The 20,511-nt window shown below is 40.0% G+C and overlaps 1 long non-coding RNA gene across 2 annotated transcripts in view; it reads left to right on the top strand.

Moving 5' to 3' along the window:
* Positions 1–20,511, top strand: part of LOC108177921 (uncharacterized) — a 228,524-nt gene that overhangs the window by 188,507 nt on the left and 19,506 nt on the right. The window contains exons 5-6 of one of the 2 annotated variants that reach the window (XR_011387892.1): positions 6,434–6,505; positions 8,534–8,683. This is a non-coding gene — a long non-coding RNA (uncharacterized lncRNA). Of the gene's footprint in view, positions 1–6,433; positions 6,506–8,533; positions 8,684–20,511 lie in introns of those variants that run through there. The other variant, XR_011387891.1, reaches the window with a different exon arrangement.

The raw sequence follows: 20,511 nt of genomic DNA, 5'->3' as shown, positions 1-20,511 counted from the left end.
TAGAAGCCTTTTCAATGGATATTTAAGTTGTTTTAGTTCAATATCACGTTTATACTTCACTCATCCAAGCTCATTGCGAGCAAAAGGCACTTATACTTCCTCAGGTTTGTGTTGCACAGAGAGCCCATACCTAGAAGTGCTAGGTGCTCAGTCACCAGATAAATGCTTGGATTGCTCGACTTGGAAGATTCTAACTACCCAGAAAGTCAGATTTTTGCCACTCTAGTGACTTCCTGATTTGATTTATTTATTCATTATTGTTTCTAAATATCAAACTTACAGACCTATTTTAATGATTAAGGGAGGCTGTTGTCCAAGGAACATTTCTTTTTGGATGTAATCAGACAATAAATAGTGAAGCCCTGAATCATTGCCATTGACTTTGATGTATAATACGGGTATGCCTTCCAGTATGCTGGACCCCCTCCCTTCTCTTAACTGTGTGACTTGTATTGGTGTCTCTGAAATAACTCATAATTTTGAGATACACATATTATTGTGTCCTAATGGTTAATGAAATACATCTTAGTTTATCTTTGTTGTGGGAAAAAAAAAAAGAGATTTACTTATTTGAATGGCAGAGTGACAGAGAGAGGAGATACAGAAAGAAGCCTGGAAGTCCATCTAGGTTTCCCATGTGCCTATCAGGAATCCAAGCACTTGGGCCATTTTCCACTGACTTCTTGGTGCCTTTAGTAGGGACCTGGGTTGGAAGCAGATCACCCAGAACACCAACAAGCACTCTGATATGGGATATTGGCATTGCAAGCTGCAGGGTAACCCATTGCATCACAATGCCAGCCCTGGTAAAGCTCATGTAGGTACTTTCTCTACTGCAACATTGCTGACTTCATTTATCAAAGTGCTTAGCAAATATGTTTTTGCAGCTGTTGATAATAAAACTCTAGAGCTGTATGTTCAAATTAATAAGTTATGAATTAACAATGCCAGATTTACTATTTTTATTAAAATTTAGATCATCTTTTTTATCCCAAGCCAGAGCATTATAATTAGAATGATAAACAAGGTGGCTACCCAAATTTAATGCAGACAAGTAATTTTAAAACATTTTTTAAAAGAATGGGTATTTTTCCAAATAAAAGTTATATAACAATCTTCAGAGAGAGAGATCTTCCATATGCTGGTTCACTTCCCAGATGGCTGCAACAGTCAGCCTGGGCCAGGGCGAAGCCAGGAGCTTCATCAGAATCTCTCCCCTGGGTGATTGTGGCCCAAATACTTGAGCCATGTTCCACTGTTTTCCCAGGCCATTAGCAGAGAGCTAGATAGGAAGTGGAGCAGCCAGGACAAGAACTGATTACATTTGGGATGCTGGTATCTCTGGCAGCAGCTTTACCTTCTATGTGATGATACCAGCCCCCAAACATTTTACTTTAAAATATTATTTTGGATATGGAGCAGAAAAAATATGCATATGGCTCATGAAGTTAAGAGGTAACAAAGAACTTTCTGCACACACACACACACACAAATGCATATGAGGGGGCCTTAAAAAGTGGGAACTGTGATTCTAAAAAACTATGCACAGATTTCAAAATCTTTTTGTGCCAAAATAAAGTTATCTTTTAATTACATTTTTCATGAACTTTTTAGGATAGAAATGAATATATAGATATACACATTCACATGTTTTTACATGCATGCACACACATACACATGTATTTAGAGACTGGTTCTTCATCATCAATTAAACCCATCCAGCAACTTGAAAGGGCAGCCAAATGCAAGATCTTCTATCGAGGAATATAAACACTAAATTTCCCAAATAATAGGATTATTTGAAAATGAGTTGCATGCTTATCCACTCTTAATAATCATATTATTGCAACAACCTAAAAATCAGTCTGTTAAAATGTGTGATACATACTGAAGGTCTGAGTCTGCAATTGACCCATCAATGAGCGGTGCCCAATCACACAGAATTGAATTGGATGGGCCAAACAGTCATGGTTGAATCAAAAAGCTACTCTCTCAGAGGCAAGGTCAATCACTCGCATTTGCTACTGAGGAGGAGACAGTGCTCTTACGCAACTAAACAGGAAGCTAGGGCAAGGACAAACACATGCTATGGTCGGCCTGACCTTTTCCAAAGGGCATTTGCCTCATCTTCTCCCCAGGTTTTTTCTGGGGGTATAAAAACAGATCCCAGTGTAAATGATGTTGCTCTGCTCCCATACGCGGATAAAGATTCCTCAGAAGATAGTGATTCCATTAAAAACTTACTGCAGGCTTCTTTTTGTAATGCTTACCAAAATTCATTGGTCTTCTAAATTCTGATTTTCAGTGAGAGAATTGATTAGCAGGAAAAAATCCATTATTTATTTTATTATCATCATTAAATTTTTAGGTACTCTATATAGTTTTCTGTTTTCAAAAAATATAAGATTTTTATGATGGATGTGAAAAGATGATGGGACAGCAATTGTTTCACATGCTGGCTAACTGATTTATAGGATTTTCTTATTTTAAATTTGTTCTAAGACATACATTTTTTTTTTTCAAGTCATTTCTTTCTTCCCATTCCTGATGTATCCTATTATTTTATGAGTTAAAAAAATCTTTACTTGTGGCTCTTGGCTTCTCTGAGGGCATAGTGTGTGTGTGTATGAGTGTGTGTGTGTGTGTGTGTATGTGTACCCATGCATGCATGCTCACGGCCAAGGAGGTGTGGATGCACAGAGATGGCATTACTTTATTGTCACCCTTGTCATCTTCTCGGGGTTGCATCTGGCTGTTGAAATTTAGAGCTGACTCCTCTCATCAGGTGCACTGTGGAGTGCCTTGATAGCTTCTCTTCTAAGTTGCTGGGATCTCACCTGTCCTTCCCATGCCAGCACAAATGTATCTCCCCAAGCTGGTCTCTTTCACCTCCATTAACCCTACCTATTGGCAGAGGTAGCCTAACTTCTAGATAATTCTCTTGAGAAGTATCTACGATAACCACATGTAAGTTCCTCAAGAGAATTCACAGTGGGCTCATGGGAAATATTCCTGCTAATAAATATATTACCATGCAGACTCTCCCAACCACAGCTACCTATCTTTGAATTGTATGAAAACAAGCAGTTCTAGATATGGCCTCTTTCTTGATCCTCAAGCCTGTGTCAGACACAAGTTCAATGTTACTCAAGCTATAAGAGAATCACTTAATCTCTCTGAGATCACTGAAGTCCCCTGTACCTATAAAGAGGGGACAGACCCCATCCTCCCTCTTGGGCAGGTGAAAGTCATGAGTTCACATTGTTTGACCATCTTTCAAGGGAAAAACCATTCTCAAATTCTCAACATTCCTTATCTTGGTCTCTATGTCACCTTTTATAAACTAAAGGTAATGATCAGCTAAGGGTTATTAAGTCAATATTTCAAGCCTCCTTTGAAAACCCCACGAAGATGATTCATCGCCTCACTTTGGGCAATGAATTTGGAACTTCCTAACTTTGTTTCTGAACTTTAGGAGACTCAGAATAAACACCTTTGTGTATACATATATATATACATGTATACATATATACACACATATATACATACATGAAACATATACATGCATGTATATGTATATATATATACATATATATGTTACTATAATGGTCTTTTCTAAAATGATTTTTAGATCTCCCAATAATGCATACTGTTTCTCTATTCACTTGTTTGTGTACAAGTGCCTTCTAAACCAGGGGTAGAGAAAGTACCCAACAAATGTTCCTGAGCCTTGGTTGTTGGCCTTTACATGAATATGTGGACATGTGATGTAGAAGTGTGTGTGAATAGTTTTTTTTTTTTTTTTTTTGACAGGCAGAGTGGACAGTGAGGTAGAGAAAGGTCTTCCTTTGCCGTTGGTTCACCCTCCAATGGCTGCCATGGATGGCGCGCTGTGGCCGGCACACCGCGCTGATCCGAAGCTGGGAGCCAGGTGATTCTCCTGGTCTCCCATGCGGGTGCAGGGCCCAAGCGCTTGGGCCATCCTCCACTGCACTCCCTGGCCACAGCAGAGAGCTGGCCTGGAACAGGGGCAACCGGGACAGAATCCTGCGCCCTGACTGGGACTAGAACCTGGTGTGCCGGCACCGCAGGTGGAGGATTAGCCTAGTGAGCCGTGGCGCCGGCAAGTGTGAATAGTTTTTATAAAGACCACTATTGAATTAAATTTTCCTAATCTATGACACATTATAAAAAGTTCAAATATATACTAAGTAAAGACAGGAAAAACATTATTCTGAGGACTGCATAAAACGCTATTCCCCTCATCACATAAACAATGGTTGTGGGTTTTAATATATTAATGTATATAACATAAGAGTGTGTTTAGCATCATTTACTGAACATTTCTAATATATAATATACACAATGGCCGGCACCGCGGCTCAATAGGCTAATCCTCCGCCTGCAGCGCCGGCACACCGGGTTCTAGTCCCGGTCAGGGCGCCGGATTCTGTCCCAGTTGCCCCTCTTCCAGGCCAGCTCTCTGCTGTGGCCAGGGAGTGCAGTGGAGGATGGCCCAAGTGCTTGGGCCCTGCACCCCATGGGAGACCATGATAAGTACCTGGCTCCTGCCTTTGGATCAGCGCGGTGCACCCGCCGCAGCACACCAGCCGCGGTGGCCATTGTAGGGTGAACCAACGGCAAAGGAAGACCTTTCTCTCTGTCTCTCTCTCTCACTGTCCACTCTGCCTGTCAAAAAAAATAATATACACAATGCACTTAAAGAAATGAGTTATTTGTAAAGGTACAGAGGACAAAAACAATGGCTCCCGCTTATTTTATTTTACTTTAAAATATTCTACTATGCTCTCCCCTGTATTTTTAGCAAAAATACATTTATTAAATATGTATGATAAAATACCCACCATTTCTGAAAGCTGAGGCCTGTAATGTGTGAATAAATTAATAGTCAATATTGATATAAAATGAAGAAATTATCTATTTTCAGATTTGTGATTTGAATATTTGACAATATGCTTGCCCCTATGCTTGCCACTAAACCCCATTGAAATATAAATATTTACAAGAGTTCAAAATGGTGGGCAGATGAAGCTTAGGTGAAGCATTCCAAAACTAGATTAGTAAAGCAAGAGGTACAGAGTCCGGGAGAGGCCAGAACCTTGAGAAATGCCTTCCCTCCATTCATGTGTCCTGGAGACTGGCTATCCGTTCATTAGTGTTACAGCTAGTGAAAACGTGCAAAGAACCCCCTCCCCCATTGTTAAATCCATTTTCAATAAGTTAATGTTAATTACTGTAATTGAATATCCACATAAATGACACAATCTGCATTCTGAATCTAACTCTGAAGGGGAAGCATCATTTGGAGCATTGGGCATTTATGGGGGATGGCCAAGCACCTGAGTAGGATATCCCAATAAGATCCCCATAAAGAACTGAAAACTACACACTAGATTTAGAGAAGCGGAATAAAATCAGAACAAAATTAGTAGAAGATATGTACAATATTTTAACTTTTGGGGGGAAAATAAGCCCCAGAAAGACCCCCTGCATTTTTTCTTTTTTCTACTTACATACTGCAGGTTTTCAATTCTCAGAATTCCATCTGACCCCGGATACCAAGATTAGTATGAAGACTAGGATTTCAGTTGCCCCTTCTATCCTCACCTAAATGGGCTGGTGCCTGTTCTTGTAATGTTCACTTTTTCTCTACGAGGTATAAGAGTAAGGGCAGATAGAAATGGAGATGCTGCACGCACAGGTACCCGCCCAAGAGGAGATACCCACCTTCCCTCGACCTCAGCTCTCTCCTCAGCAACTACTCTCACTGGTATTTGGTTCACTGTTGTATTCTCAGCATTCACTCTTCACTTTATTTTGCCAGAAAGAACTTCTCATAAGGTTTTTTGTGTCTTTCATCTTCCCAATAGGTAAATCCTTACCCTATTGGATTAAAGTGAAAGGAGAAAATAACTTACTCACAGTTATGAATGGTAGACCTGTGTTGTTATGCTTCTTCATTCCCTGAGATAATTTAGCAACCATTTATCCTTTCAGCTCAGGAATTTATTTTCAAGACTTCTGCCTGCTAGGAAAATAAAGAAAGACTAAGCATCACCAAGATTTGCTGCCATCCTGAGAATAGAAATGTAATGGATTGTTGGAGCTTGTGAGGGGCTAGTGGGCTTCCTTCAAAGCTGATTATAGCATTACTCCTGCTCCCATCTCACCTCCATGCCCTTCCCCAACACACGCACATAAATCATAACTTTTTCTCAAGCTTTCATCTATTCGATTATATAAGTAGCCTTGAAAAAAATTAATATGCTGATTTGCTGGGGTATAAAAGAAATCAAGTATGACATAATCTTTGTAAATCTACAGATGGGTGTGCAAATGTGTGCCTGGATGTGTATGTGGTAGTGGTGACAGAAGGCAGTATTATGTCTATGTTGCTTTTTTCATTCAACAGAAACATTAAGTGAATAAAAGAAAATAAATTTGAGTCCTGGGAAAGAAAATAACTCTGGAGAAAAGGAACAAGGTAAGTGTAAATTTGATAGACCAAACACATTTTTTCCAGGTTTAATTATTGTAGAAGGCCATTTAAAAGGCTGATATAGCATTTTTATCTTGTGCACCACCTGCATAGGCTCTGCCTTCAAACAGATAATACAGGATGAGCTGATTGAGAGCAGCTCAATTCCAATTTTTTATTTTAAAAGAATGGAAATGGTGCGAGTGTCATTTCTGTTCCATCTCATGTATATAAGCAAAAATAGGCAGACAATGAGTTGTTTGGGAGTGAGATGGAGAAGATCCTTAAGTGTTTGGAGTGCCTACCATATAGCAGTTTCTTGCATTAGGATTTTTGCATATTTGCTATCCTTCACCCTTTATCCTGGAATTGCTAGGCTTAAAAAGAGCATGAATGATCCCCACAAACTCTGAATGAGCAATAACACTCTAGATATGACATTAGGAATGAATGTCTTTAGGATTTTCACATTTAACATCCAGGGCAGTCCCATGTGACTGAGTAACAACTGAGGTCATTCTGACACTGCTCATCAGCGTGAGCCTAAGTCAAAAATGCTGTTTCACATCCTGAATAAAATCAGTGTAAGGGTGTATAATTCCCAATTCACAAGTATTTAAGTTCAACACAGTGATAATGCTTCTATCAAATGTAGCCAATCTTTTTTATTATTATTATTTTGAGGAGCAGAGAGAAAGAGGGGGGGGGAACACTTCTATGTACTGGTTCACTCCCCAAGTGTTTGCAATGTCCAAGGCTGTTCAGGATGAAGCTGAGTTCTAGGAGCTAGGAATACAATCCAAGTCTCCCAGAGAGATGGCAGGGACCCAAGTATTCAATCCATACTGTTCCTCCCAAGGTCTGCATTACTAGAAAGCTTTTGCCAAGAGTCAGAACCAGGAATTGAACCTAGATACTCCAATGTGGGACATGGGCATCATTAATCAGAGAGTCTTAACAACTTGTGGGCCAGCGCTGTGGTGTAGCGGGTAAGGCCACTGCCTGCAAAGCTGGCATCACATATGGGTACTGGTTCAAGTCCTGGCAGTTCCACTTCTGACCCAGCTCTCTGCTGTGGCCTGGGAGAGCAGTAGAGGATGGCCCAAGTGCTTGGGATCCTGTACTCACATGGGAAACCTGGAGAAGGCTCCTGGCATTGGGTCAGCGTATTTCCAGTAGTTGCAGCCAACTGGGGAGTGAACCAGCAGATGGAAGACCTCTCCCTCTGTCTCTCTATCCCTCCCTCCCTCCCTGCCTCCCTCCCTCCCTCTTTCTTTCCCTCCCTCTCTCCACCTCTCCTTCTCTCTATATAACTCTGAATTTCAAATAAATAAATAAATCTTAAAAAAAAAAACACAATTTGGCCAAAAACCCAACCCAAAGTAATCAATCTTAAATCTGCTTCGATATTACTCCTCAATTTTCCACTACTTGGGTGTAATTTCAGTTCTCTTTTTTGTTGTGTGATATTCAGATTAAGAATTTAATCACACAAAGTATAAAAGCTGATTAGAACAGCAGAGCTTATATTAAAATTGAGCACTGGGGGCCAGTGCAGTGACATAGCAGGTAAAGCTGCCGCCTGAAGTACCAGCATCCCATATAGGCACTGGTTTGAGTCCCGGATGCTCTGCTTCCAATCCAGCTCTCTGCTATGGCCTGGGAAAGCAGTAAAAGATGGACCAATTCCTTGGGCCCCTGCACCTGGAAGGGAGACCCGGAAGAAGCTCTTGGCTTAGGATCTGTGCAGCTCTGGCTGTTGTGGAAAATTGGGGAGTGAACCAGCTGAGAGAAGACTCTCTGCGTAACTCTGAATTTCAAATAAATAAATATATTTTTTAAAAAGACTGAGCACTGGAGCATTGTCAGAGAGGTAGAAAATAGATGACCTATGGAACCTGGATGTAGCAAAAAAAAAAATCGGATGCAGGAATAGGTGGCATCTTGGTACTATAGGTTAAGCAGTGGCCTATGATGCCTGCACCTCATATTAGAGCCCGGGTTTGATTCCTGGTTGCTCCTCTTCCTATCCAGCTCCTGCCGATGCACATGGGAAAAGCAACAGATGATGGCTTGAGTAATTGGGCCCCTGCCACCCATGTGGGAGACCCAGATGGATTTTCAGGCTCCTGGCTTCAGTCTGGCCCAGCCCCTGCCATTGAGGCTATTTGAGGAATGAATCAGTGGATGTAAGACCTCTCTCTCTCTCTCTCTCTCTCTCTCTCTGCACTCTGACTTTCAAACAAAATATAATAATTTTTTTAAAGGAGCAGGGGTACAGGGAAGATATTCTCATGTTTTAAATCAAGGAAAAGCCTTTAACACAGCAAACTAGGATCCTTTCCACCAATGCAAAACCATGATGCAAAACAGTGTTTCAACTGGGTTGTGGAGATATTTGAGAAATTGTATTAAAGCTTAATTCAATAGTATATGGAAAAAAAGAAACTTGAAGAAGTAGGAGAATAAGTCAAAACTTCTCTTTTTCTCTTTTAATTCCAGTGAGGTCCTTTATTTTTTCATGTTTGTTCATGAATGAAAAAAAAAGTGAAAAATAAAACTTAGATTTGGGGATGAAGTTCAGATTAATCATTGCATTATCTGGTAGCACCAGTAATGACAGAACGGGACACGTCACATTGGAAAGGTGGAACAAAGTCGGGAATGACAAAGAGCAAAGTCAATGGGGGGGGGGGGGGGGTGGGAGAGTCTATGTGAGGAGGAAAGGCAATCACTCTGATGATGCCAATTTGCTGGCAAGCCATAAAAGTTTTGTTTTATTTTATTATTTTTGCTTAGGCTTTGGAGGCTGGAGATGGAAGTTGAAAAAAACTCTCTCTGAATGATGGACTGTCACTTTGAGTTGGGAGGAATCTGAAAGGACTCGGTCCTCTAAGTCATGACACCTCAAAGCTTGCTTTCTTTCTCCAAGGACACTGATCAATGGCCAGCTCCCACCTGGGCACTTCCAGGGACGGTCTCACAGTGGCGCTTATTAGGAAGGTCCCCTACAAACTGAGTTGCAATTTTTATTCCTCTCACTTTCCACTATTAATCTTCATTCTGTCTTCAGGAACCACATAGAATAATCACAATCCTTCTTTTTGAGGGGAAAACCCAAGCAACCTTGGAGAGAGAAGTCAGGTCAAAACAGCAAAGATGACGTGGTCAGATATGAGAAAGGATTGTGAAGCAACCTCTCAGTTGGATCTAACTTTTAAAGGGTGAATGGGAAAGATGTCCCGTGGAAGGGGAGGAAAATGGAGCTGAGTCAATTTCCAGTGAAGAGAAGTTACAATAAAATACATGAGCCAAGTGGGATTCTTAGATAAACTGCAGAAAGATGATAGTGATGACAAGAAGGATATGGGGGGGAAAGTACTTCAAATCCAATTTTAAGAAATAGAAAAATACACAACACTCATGGTAAATATGGCGCACTGAAACTAAGATCAAGCCATAGTATATGATTGATATTAAGTCAAGCTTTGGGTGGTAACTTTTCTATTTTTTAAAGTTTTGGAATATAAGGAAATATCCTGAACTACATTAAGCTTGTTCTGTAGGAGAAAACAAATGAGGAGACATCAGGCAACACCGTTAGCATCTCCAGAGTAAGGGTAAACCAGGTAGATGCTATGGTCTCAGCCTCATGGTGTCCATGCTTTTTTATGTACAGTCCCCTGTTCCTGGAGGGTAGGCGGGGCCTGTGACATTCTATTCATCAATAGAATAGAGCAAGGATGATGGGGTGTACCTGACTATGCTCAATAAGATCGTTATGCCTACCTTTTGGAAAACTCTATTTGCTGTTGACCTTGAAGAAGCAAGCTGCCATGTTCTGAACTGTGTGAGATGGAGCTCTGCAGAAAGATGCAAGGCTGACTCCATAAAGCCAAAAACAAACTGGAGCCCTCAGTCTGGCACTCTACAAGCAACTGAATGTTTCCCACTACCATATGAGCGAGGTTCTTCCTCACTTGTCTTAAATGAAGCCTCTGTTCAATTCACATCTTAATTGCTGCCTTTCAGAGAATCCAGCTAAACCCTATCTACATTCCTAGCACACAGAATCTGTTATTTTAATTGCTAAGTTTTTTTTCTGCAATATAGTCATAGAAAAACAGCTAAATAATATAGCCCTCAATACTCTTCAGGCAAAGAACCATGGGAAGCATAAATAATTATTGGCATTGCAACTGGACTATGACTTTCTCATACAGGCAGTTGTACCTTACCCTGGGCAAAAATGGTCCACCCTTTGCATCCTTTGGCAGGGACTTTTTTTTTAACTACCAATTCCAATGATATTTTAGTATTTATTTAGTACATAGAACTTAGTCACTTAAATTCTCTCCCTGGCAGGCATAGTGGTAAAGCAGGTTAAACTGCCTTTTGGGATTTATGCATCCCATATCAGAGTGCCAGTTTAAGACATGGCTGCTCCACTTCCAATCCAGTTTCCTGATAATGCACCTGGCAAGAAGCAGATGATGTCTCACATAGTTGAGTTACTGCCACCCACACTGGAGACTTCAGTTAAGTTCCTGGTTCCTGGTTTTGATCTGGCTCAGCCCAGCAGTTCTAGTAATTTGAGGAGTAAACCAGCAGATGGAAGATCTCTTTCTTTTCACCCTTCCCCTCCGCCCCTGTTATTCTGCCTTTCAAGTAAATAAATATTTTTCAAAAAATTTCCTCTGCGAGGGGAGATACAGTGGATAATCTTGGATAAATATGCATAATTCTCCATCATAGTAGAAGTACTGATGCTTAAAAAGGAGTCAAAAAATCCTGATCAAATATGAGTCTTATTCCTTAAAAGGGAGATAAGAAAAGTGAGTCAATGTGGTGCACCACATTAACAGACTGCAGAAGAAAAACCATATGATTATCTCAATAGATGCCGAGAAAGCATTTGATAAAATACAACACCCGTTCATGATGAAAACTCTAAGCAAACTGGGTTTGGAAGGAACATTCCTCAATACAAGCAAAGCAATCTATGAAAAACCCACAGCCAACATCCTATTGAATGGGGAAAAGTTGGAAGCATTTCCACTGAGATCTGGTACCAGACAGGGATGTCCACTCTCACCACTGCTATTCAATATAGTTCTGGAGGTTCTAGCCAGAGCTATTAGGCAAGAAAAAGAAAGTAAAGGGATACAAATTGGGAAGGAAGAACTCAAACTATCCCTCTTTGCAAATGACATGATTCTTTATTTAGGGGACCCAAAGAACTCTACTAAGAGACTATTGGAACTCATAGAAGAGTTTGGCAAAGTAGCAGGGTATAAAATCAATGCACAAAAATCAACAGCCTTTGTATACACAAGCAATGCCATGGCTGAGAAAGAACTTCTAAGATCAATCCCATTCACAATAGCTACAAAAACAATCAAATACCTTGGAATAAACTTAACTAAGGACGTTAAAGAGCTCTACGATGAAAATTACAAAACCTTAAAGAAAGAAATAGAAGAGGATACCAAGAAATGGAAAAATCTTCCATGCTCATGGATTGGAAGAATCAATATCATCAAAATGTCCATTCTCCCAAAAGCAATTTATAGATTCAATGCAATACAAATCAAGATACCGAAGACCTTCTTCTCAGATCTGGAAAAAATGGTGCTGAAATTTATATGGAGGCACAAGAGACCTCGAATAGCTAAAGCAATCTTGTACAACAAAAACAAAGCCGGAGGCATCACAATACCAGATTTCAGGACATACTACAGGGCAGTTGCAATCAAAACAGCATGGTACTGGTACAGAAACAGATGGATAGACCAATGGAACAGAATTGAAACACCAGAAATCAACCCAAACATCTACAGCCAACTTATATTTGATCAAGGATCTAAAACTAATTCCTGGAGCAAGGACAGTCTATTCAATAAATGGTGCTGGGAAAATTGGATTTCCACGTGCAGAATCATGAAGCAAGACCCCTACCTTACACCTTACACAAAAATCCACTCAACATGGATTAAAGACCTAAATCTACGACCTGACACCATCAAGTTACTAGAGAACATTGGAGAAACCCTTCAAGATATTGGCACAGGCAAAGAATTTCTGGAAAAGACCCGGGAGGCACAGGCAGTCAAAGCCAAAATCAACTATTGGGATTGCATCAAATTGAGAAGTTTCTGTACTGCAAAAGAAACAGTCAGGAGAGTGAAGAGACAACCAACAGAATGGGAAAAAATATTTGCAAACTATGCAACAGATAAAGGGTTAATAACCAGAATCTACAAAGAGATCAAGAAACTCCACAACATCAAAACAAACAACCCACTTAAGAGATGGGCCAAGGACCTCAATAGACATTTTTCAAAAGAGGAAATCCAAATGGCCAACAGGCACATGAAAAAATGTTCAAGGTCATTAGCAATCAGGGAAATGCAAATCAAAACCACAATGAGAAAAAAAGAAAGGGCGGAGCCAAGATGGCGGAATAGTGAGGGCGCGCACCGATAGTCCGGGAAAATTTAGTTTAATAAAAGGGGAGTTACGGTAGCCGCAGAAAATAGAACCAAACAAAAATTGCAGGGGAAACCCTTCTGAATGGAGCAGGCGTGAATCGGACGACCTACTGGGAGAACAAGGTCGCCCACCGCACGGAAGCAAAGTCGCGGGACCCAGCCGCAGAAGCCCCAGGGTCTGCGCGACAGTGCTCCAAGGAGAGTGCACGCCACACAGAAAACAGCGGGGAGACTTGAGACGCTCAGGGCTCCGAGTCCACACATCGGCGCTGGAAGGGGAGGTGAGCTCAATAACCCGAGACATTGGTGGGGAAACGGGGGTCAGAATCTAGAGGGGGGCCGGAAAGTGCAGCAAACTCACTACCGGAAAGAAGGAAAAAAAAAAGCTTCGGGGTTTCTCTTCCCCCTAACCTTGCAAAGGTTACAAGGCTGCCAGACTTGAAGAATTCCCAAGAGACAAAGAGCAGGCCTCCTCTTTGGATTTACATATCAGTGGGGGAGAGTTAAGGAACTGAGTCACTACAATTCAGTAGCCTAGGCAACCCAGTGGGAGTCCAGAGGAGCCAAAGACTGGAAGCTAAATACCATCAATTCTGCACAGCCCTGCCCTGCAGTGTTACTTACCCCCTGAATAAATAAAATAAATAAATAAATAAAAAGAGAGAGATTTACCACGCATAACCTGAGGGTGTCACCTTTGCACACCCTTAACCTGGAAGAACCAGGCAGAGCTCTCAGGCCGCACCCATCTCAAGCCTCCAAGGCTCCTCCAACAGCAGGCAGTCCACTTAACACGGACACAGTATAAAAAAAAAAAAAAGAAAAAAGAAAAAAAAAAAGCGCACAGTGACTCAAGAAGAATTAACTATGCCGAGTAACAAACACAGAAATAGAGGGAGCAAGATCAACGATGACACTATGATGCCTCCAAATAAGCAAAACACCCCAAGCCAAGAGTATGAAGATGATGAGATAGAAGAAATGCAAGATACGGATTTCAAAAAATTTATGATAAGAACATTTAGAAGTTTTCAAAAGCAAATCTTTGAACTACAGAAATCCTTAATGGACAAGATTGAAAATCTTTCTCGTGAAAATGAAATTTTAAGGAAGAGTCAAAATGAAACTCAGAAACTAGTAGAACAGGAAAGTGTAATAGTCAAGAGAAATCAAAATGAAATGAAGAGCTCAATAGATCAAATGACAAACACATTAGAAAGCCTTAAAAACAGAATGGGTGAAGCAGAAGAGAGAATATCGGACTTAGAAGATAGAGCACAGGAAAACATACAGTCAAACCAAAGAAAAGAAGAGGAAATTAGAAACCTGAAAAATATTGTTGGGAATCTACAGGATACTATTAAAAAAACCAACATTCGAGTTCTAGGAGTTCCTGAAGGCATGGAGAGAGAGAAAGGATTGGAAGGCCTTTTTAGTGAGATACTAGCAGAGAACTTTCCAGGTTTGGAGAAGGACAGAGATATCCTAGTACAGGAAGCTCATAGAACCCCCAATAAACATGACCAAAAGAGATCCTCACCACGACACGTGGTAATTAAACTTACCACAGTGAAACATAAAGAAAAGATCCTAAAATGTGCAAGAGAGAAACGTCAGATTACTCTCAGAGGATCTCCAATCAGACTCACAGCTGACTTCTCATCAGAAACCCTACAAGCTAGGAGGGAATGGCGAGACATAGCACAGGTGCTAAGAGAGAAAAATTGCCAGCCCAGAATATTATATCCTGCCAAGCTCTCATTTGTGAATGAAGGTGAAATAAAGACCTTTCATAGCAAACAGAAATTGAAAGACTTTGTGGCCACTCGTCCGGCCCTGCAAAAGATACTTAAAGATGTGCTACACTCAGAAACACAGAAACACGGCCATCAATATGAAAGAAGGGAAAGGAAGAACACCTACCAGTAAAAGAGCATGGGAAGCTCAAAGCATATACTAGAAAATATTTCCGGGAAAATGGCAGGGCAAAGTCACTACGTATCAATTGTCACATTGAACATTAATGGTCTGAATTCTTCAGTTAAAAGACACCGTTTAGTTGACTGGCTCACAGAACACAACCCAACTATTTGTTGCCTACAAGAAACACATCTCTCTAACAAAGAGGCATGCAGACTGAAAGTGAAAGGTTGGAAAAAGATATTCCATGCCAACAGAAACCAAAAAAAAGCAGGTGTAGCCATATTAATATCAGACAAAATAAACTTTAATACAAAAACTGTTAAGAGAGACAAAGAGGGACACTATATAATGATTAAGGGTTCAATTCAACAGGAAGATGTAACTATTATAAATGTATATGCACCTAATTACAGGGCACCGGTCTATTTAAAAGATATGTTAAGGGACTTAAAGGGAGATTTAGATTCCAATACAATAGTACTGGGGGACTTCAATACTCCACTCTCAGAAATAGACAGATCATCCGGACAGAAGATCAACAAGGAAACAGCAGATTTAATTGACACTATTGCCCAAATGGATCTAACAGATATCTACAGAACTTTCAACCCTACATCTACAGACTTCACATTCTTCTCAGCAGCGCATGGAACCTTCTCTAGGATTGATCACATACTAGGACATAAAGCAAATCTCAGCAAATTTAAAAGAATTAGAATCATACCATGCAGCTTCTCAGACCACAGCGGGATGAAGCTGGAAATTAGCAACTCAGGAAACCCCAGAAAGTATGCAAACACATGGAGACTGAACAACATGCTCCTGAATGAACACTGGGTCATTCAAGAAATCAAAAGAGAAATCAAAAACTTTCTGGAAGTAAATGAAGACAACAACACAACATATCAAAACTTATGGGATACAGCAAAAGCAGTATTGAGAGGCAAATTTATAGCAATAGGTGCCTATATCAAGAAATTGGAAAGGTACCAAATAAATGAGCTTTCAGCGCACCTCAAGGACCTAGAAAAACTGCAGCAAACCAAACCCAAATCTAGTAGGAGAAGAGAAATAATTAAAACCAGAGAAGAAATTAACAGGATTGAATCCAAAAAAACATTACAAAAAATCAGCCAAGCGAGAAGCTGGTTTTTTGAAAAAATAAACAAAATTGACACCCCATTGGCCCAACTAACTAAAAAAAGAAGAGAAAAGACCCAAATCAATAAAATCAGAGATGAAAAAGGAAACGTAACAACAGACACCACAGAAATAAAAAGAATCATCAGAAATTACTACAAGGACCTGTATGCCAGCAAACAGGAAAACCTATCAGAAATGGATAGATTCCTGGACACATGCAATCTACCAAAATTGAACCATGAAGACATCGAAAACCTAAATAGACCCATAACTGAAACAGAAATTGAAACAGTAATAAAGGCCCTCCCAACAAAGAAAAGCCCAGGACCAGATGGATTCACTGCTGAATTCTACCAGACATTTAAAGAAGAACTAATCCCATTTCTTCTCAAACTATTCAGAACAATCGAAGAAGAGGGAATCCTCCCAAATTCTTTCTATGAAGCCAGCATCACCTTAATCCCTAAGCCAGAGAAAGATGCAGCACTGAAAGAAAATTACAGACCAATATCCCTGATGAACATAGATGCAAAAATCCTCAATAAAATTCTGGCCAATAGAATACAACAACACATCAGGAAAATCATCCACCCAGACCAAGTGGGATTCATCCCTGGTATGCAGGGATGGTTCAACATTCGCAAATCAATCAATGTGATTCACCACATTAACAGACTGCAGAAGAAAAACCATATGATTATCTCAATTGATGCAGAGAAAGCATTTGATAAAATTCAACACCCTTTCATGATGAAAACTCTAAGCAAATTGGGTATAGAAGGAACATTCCTCAATATAATCAAAGCAATTTATAAAAAACCCACAGCCAGCATCCTATTGAATGGGGAAAAGTTGGAAGCATTTCCACTGAAATCTGGCACCAGGCAGGGATGCCCACTCTCACCACTGCTATTTAACATAGTTCTGGAAGTTTTAGCCAGAGCCATCAGACAAGAAAAAGAAATCAAAGGAATACAAATCAAGAAGGAAAAAGTCAAACTATCCCTCTTTGCAGACGATATGATTCTGTACTTAGAGGATCCAAAGAACTCTACTAAGAGACTATTGGAACTCATAGAGGAGTTTGGCAAAGTGGCAGGATATAAAATCAATGCACAAAAATCAACAGCCTTTGTATACACAAGTAATGCCATGACTGAGAAAGAACTGCTAAGATCAATCCCATTCACAATAGCTACAAAAACAATCAAATACCTTGGAATAAACTTAACCAAGGACGTTAAAGATCTCTACGATGAAAATTACAAAACCTTAAAGAAAGAAATAGAAGAGGATACCAAAAAATGGAAAAATCTTCCATGCTCATGGATTGGAAGAATCAACATCATCAAAATGTCCATTCTCCCAAAAGCAATTTATAGATTCAATGCAATCCCAATCAAGATACCAAAGACATTCTTCGCAGATCTAGAAAAAATGATGCTGAAATTCATATGGAGGCACAAGAGACCTCGAATAGCTAAAGCAATCTTGTACAACAAAAACAAAGCCGGAGGCATCACAATACCAGACTTCAGGACATACTACAGGGCAGTTGTAATCAAAACAGCATGGTACTGGTACAGAAACAGATGGATAGACCAATGGAACAGAATTGAAACACCAGAAATCAATCCAAACATCTACAGCCAACTTATATTTGATCAAGGATCTAAAACTAATTCCTGGAGCAAGGACAGTCTATTCAATAAATGGTGCTGGGAAAACTGGATTTCCACGTGCAGAAGCATGAAGCAAGACCCCTACCTTACACCTTACACAAAAATCCACTCAACGTGGATTAAAGACCTAAATCTACGTCCTGACACCATTAAGTTATTAGAGAACATTGGAGAAACCCTTCAAGATATTGGCACAGGCAAAGAATTTCTGGAAAAGACCCGGGAGGCACAGACAGTCAAAGCCAAAATCAACTATTGGGATTGCATCAAATTGAGAAGTTTCTGTACTGCAAAAGAAACAGTCAGGAGAGTGAAGAGACAACCGACAGAATGGGAAAAAATATTTGCAAACTATGCAACAGATAAAGGGTTAATAACCAGAATCTACAAAGAGATCAAGAAACTCCACAAAAACAAAACCAACAACCCACTTAAGAGATGGGCCAAGGACTTCAATAGACATTTTTCAAAAGAGGAAATCCAAATGGCCAACAGGCACATGAAAAAATGTTCAAGGTCACTAGCAATCAGGGAAATGCAAATCAAAACCACAATGAGGTTTCACCTCACCCCGGTTAGAATGGCTCACATACAGAAATCTACCAACAACAGATGCTGGCGAGGATGTGGGGAAAAAGGGACACTAACCCACTGTTGGTGGGAATGCAAACTGGTCAAGCCACTATGGAAATCAGTCTGGAGATTCCTCAGAAACCTGAATATAACCCTACCGTTCGACCCAGCCATCCCACTCCTTGGAATTTACCCAAAGGAGTTTAAATTGATAAACAAAAAAGCGGTCTGCACCCTAATGTTTATTGCAGCACAATTCACAATAGCCAAGACCTGGAACCAACCTAAATGCCCATCAACGGTAGACTGGATAAAGAAATTATGGGATATGTATTCTTTAGAATACTATACCGCAGTAAGAAACAACGAAATCCAGTCATTTGCAACAAAATGGAGGAATCTGGAACACATCATGCTGAGTGAAGTAAGCCAGTCCCAAAGGGACAAATACCATATGTTCTCCCTGATCGGTGACAACTGACTGAACACCAAAAAGGAAACCTCCTGAAGTGAAATGGACACTACGAGAAATGGTGACTTGATCAGCATAGCCCTGACTGCTAATGGACAACTTAATACATTATCCCTCATAGTATATTTTTTTTTTGTCTGTTCTACTTAATATGACTGGTTTAATTCTGTAATTATCACACAGTTATTCTTAAGTGTTGAAAATTAACTGAAATGTGATCTCTGTTAAACATAAAAGTGGGAATAAGAGAGGGAAGAGATGTATAATTTGGGGCATGCTCGGGCTGACTTGCCCCAATTGGTAGAGTTGGAAACATACTAGGGGATTCCAATTCAATCCCATCAAGGTGGCATGTGCCAATGCCATCTCACTATTCCAAGTGATCAATTTCAGTTCACAATTGATCATAATGAAAGGACTAAGAGTCAAAGGGAGCACATAAACAAGTCTAGTATCTGCTAACACTAACCGATAGAATAAATAAAGGGGAGAGTGATCCAACATGGGAAGTGAGATACTCAGCAGACTCATAGAATGGCGGATGTCCTAAATAGCACTCTGGCCTCAGAATCAGCCCTAAAGGCACTCGGATCTGGCTGAAAAGCCCATGAGAGTATTTCAGGCATGGAAAGCCAAGACACTCTGGCAAAAAGATCTCTGTGAGTGAGATCCCAGTGGAAAGAACAGGTCTTCAAAGAGGGAGGTGCCTTTCTCTGAAGGGAGGAGAGAACCTCCACTTTGACTATGACCTTGTCTAAACAAGATAAGAGTCGGAGAACTCAAGGGGCTTCCATAGCCTTGGAAACTCATGACTGGTGCATAGGGAGATTACTGATGCCATAAACAGGAGTGTCAATTTGTAAAGTCAACAACAGGAGTCACTGTGCACTTACTCCTCATGTAGGATCTCTGTCCTTAATGTGCTGTACACTGAGGCTTAATGCTATAACGAGTACTCAAACAATATATTTCACTTTGTGTTTCTATGGGGGTGCAAACTGTTGAAATCTTTACTTAATGTACACTAAACTGATCTTCTGTTAAAAAAAAAAAAAAAAAAAAAAAGAAACTATCAATTCCCAACTTGACAATTCCCAACTTGACTCTCACTGGGATTAAACATGACAATAGGTCTGATCTGATTTCATCATCACTTAAAAAAAAATCATCTATTATTTTTCACTTTATGTTTCTGTGTGGGAACAAACTGTTGAAATCCTTACTTAAGGTATAATAAGCTGATCTTCTGTATACTAAGATAATCGAAAATGAATCTTGATGTGAATGGAAGGGGAGAGGGAGTGGGAAAGGGGAGGGTGGTGGGTGGGAGGGACGGTATGGGGGGGAAAGCCATTGTAATCCATAATTCGTACTTTGGAAATTTATATTCATTAAATAAAAGATAAAAAAAAAAAAAAAAAAAAAAAAAAAAAAAAAAATTAAAAGAAAGGAAGGAGGGAGAGTGTAAGTGTGAGTGGGAGTGAGTGTAGGGAGGAACGTATCACTGTTCTCCTAAGTCTGTATATATGTAACACATGAAATTTGTTCACTTTAAGAAAATAAATAAAACATTAAAAATAATTTAAAAAAAAAAAAAAAAAAAAAAAAAAAAAAAAAAAAAACCACAATGAGGTTTCACCTCACCCTGGTTAGAATGGCTCACATGCAGAAATCTACCAACAACAGATGCTGGCGAGGATGTGGGGAAAAAGGGACACTAACCCACTG

Source organism: Oryctolagus cuniculus, chromosome 4 (assembly GCF_964237555.1).
Source record: "Oryctolagus cuniculus chromosome 4, mOryCun1.1, whole genome shotgun sequence".
In the NCBI taxonomy this organism is placed as follows: domain Eukaryota; kingdom Metazoa; phylum Chordata; class Mammalia; order Lagomorpha; family Leporidae; genus Oryctolagus; species Oryctolagus cuniculus.
The sequence above is the reverse complement of the archived record's forward strand: the minus strand, read 5'-3'. Positions and strand labels throughout refer to the sequence as shown.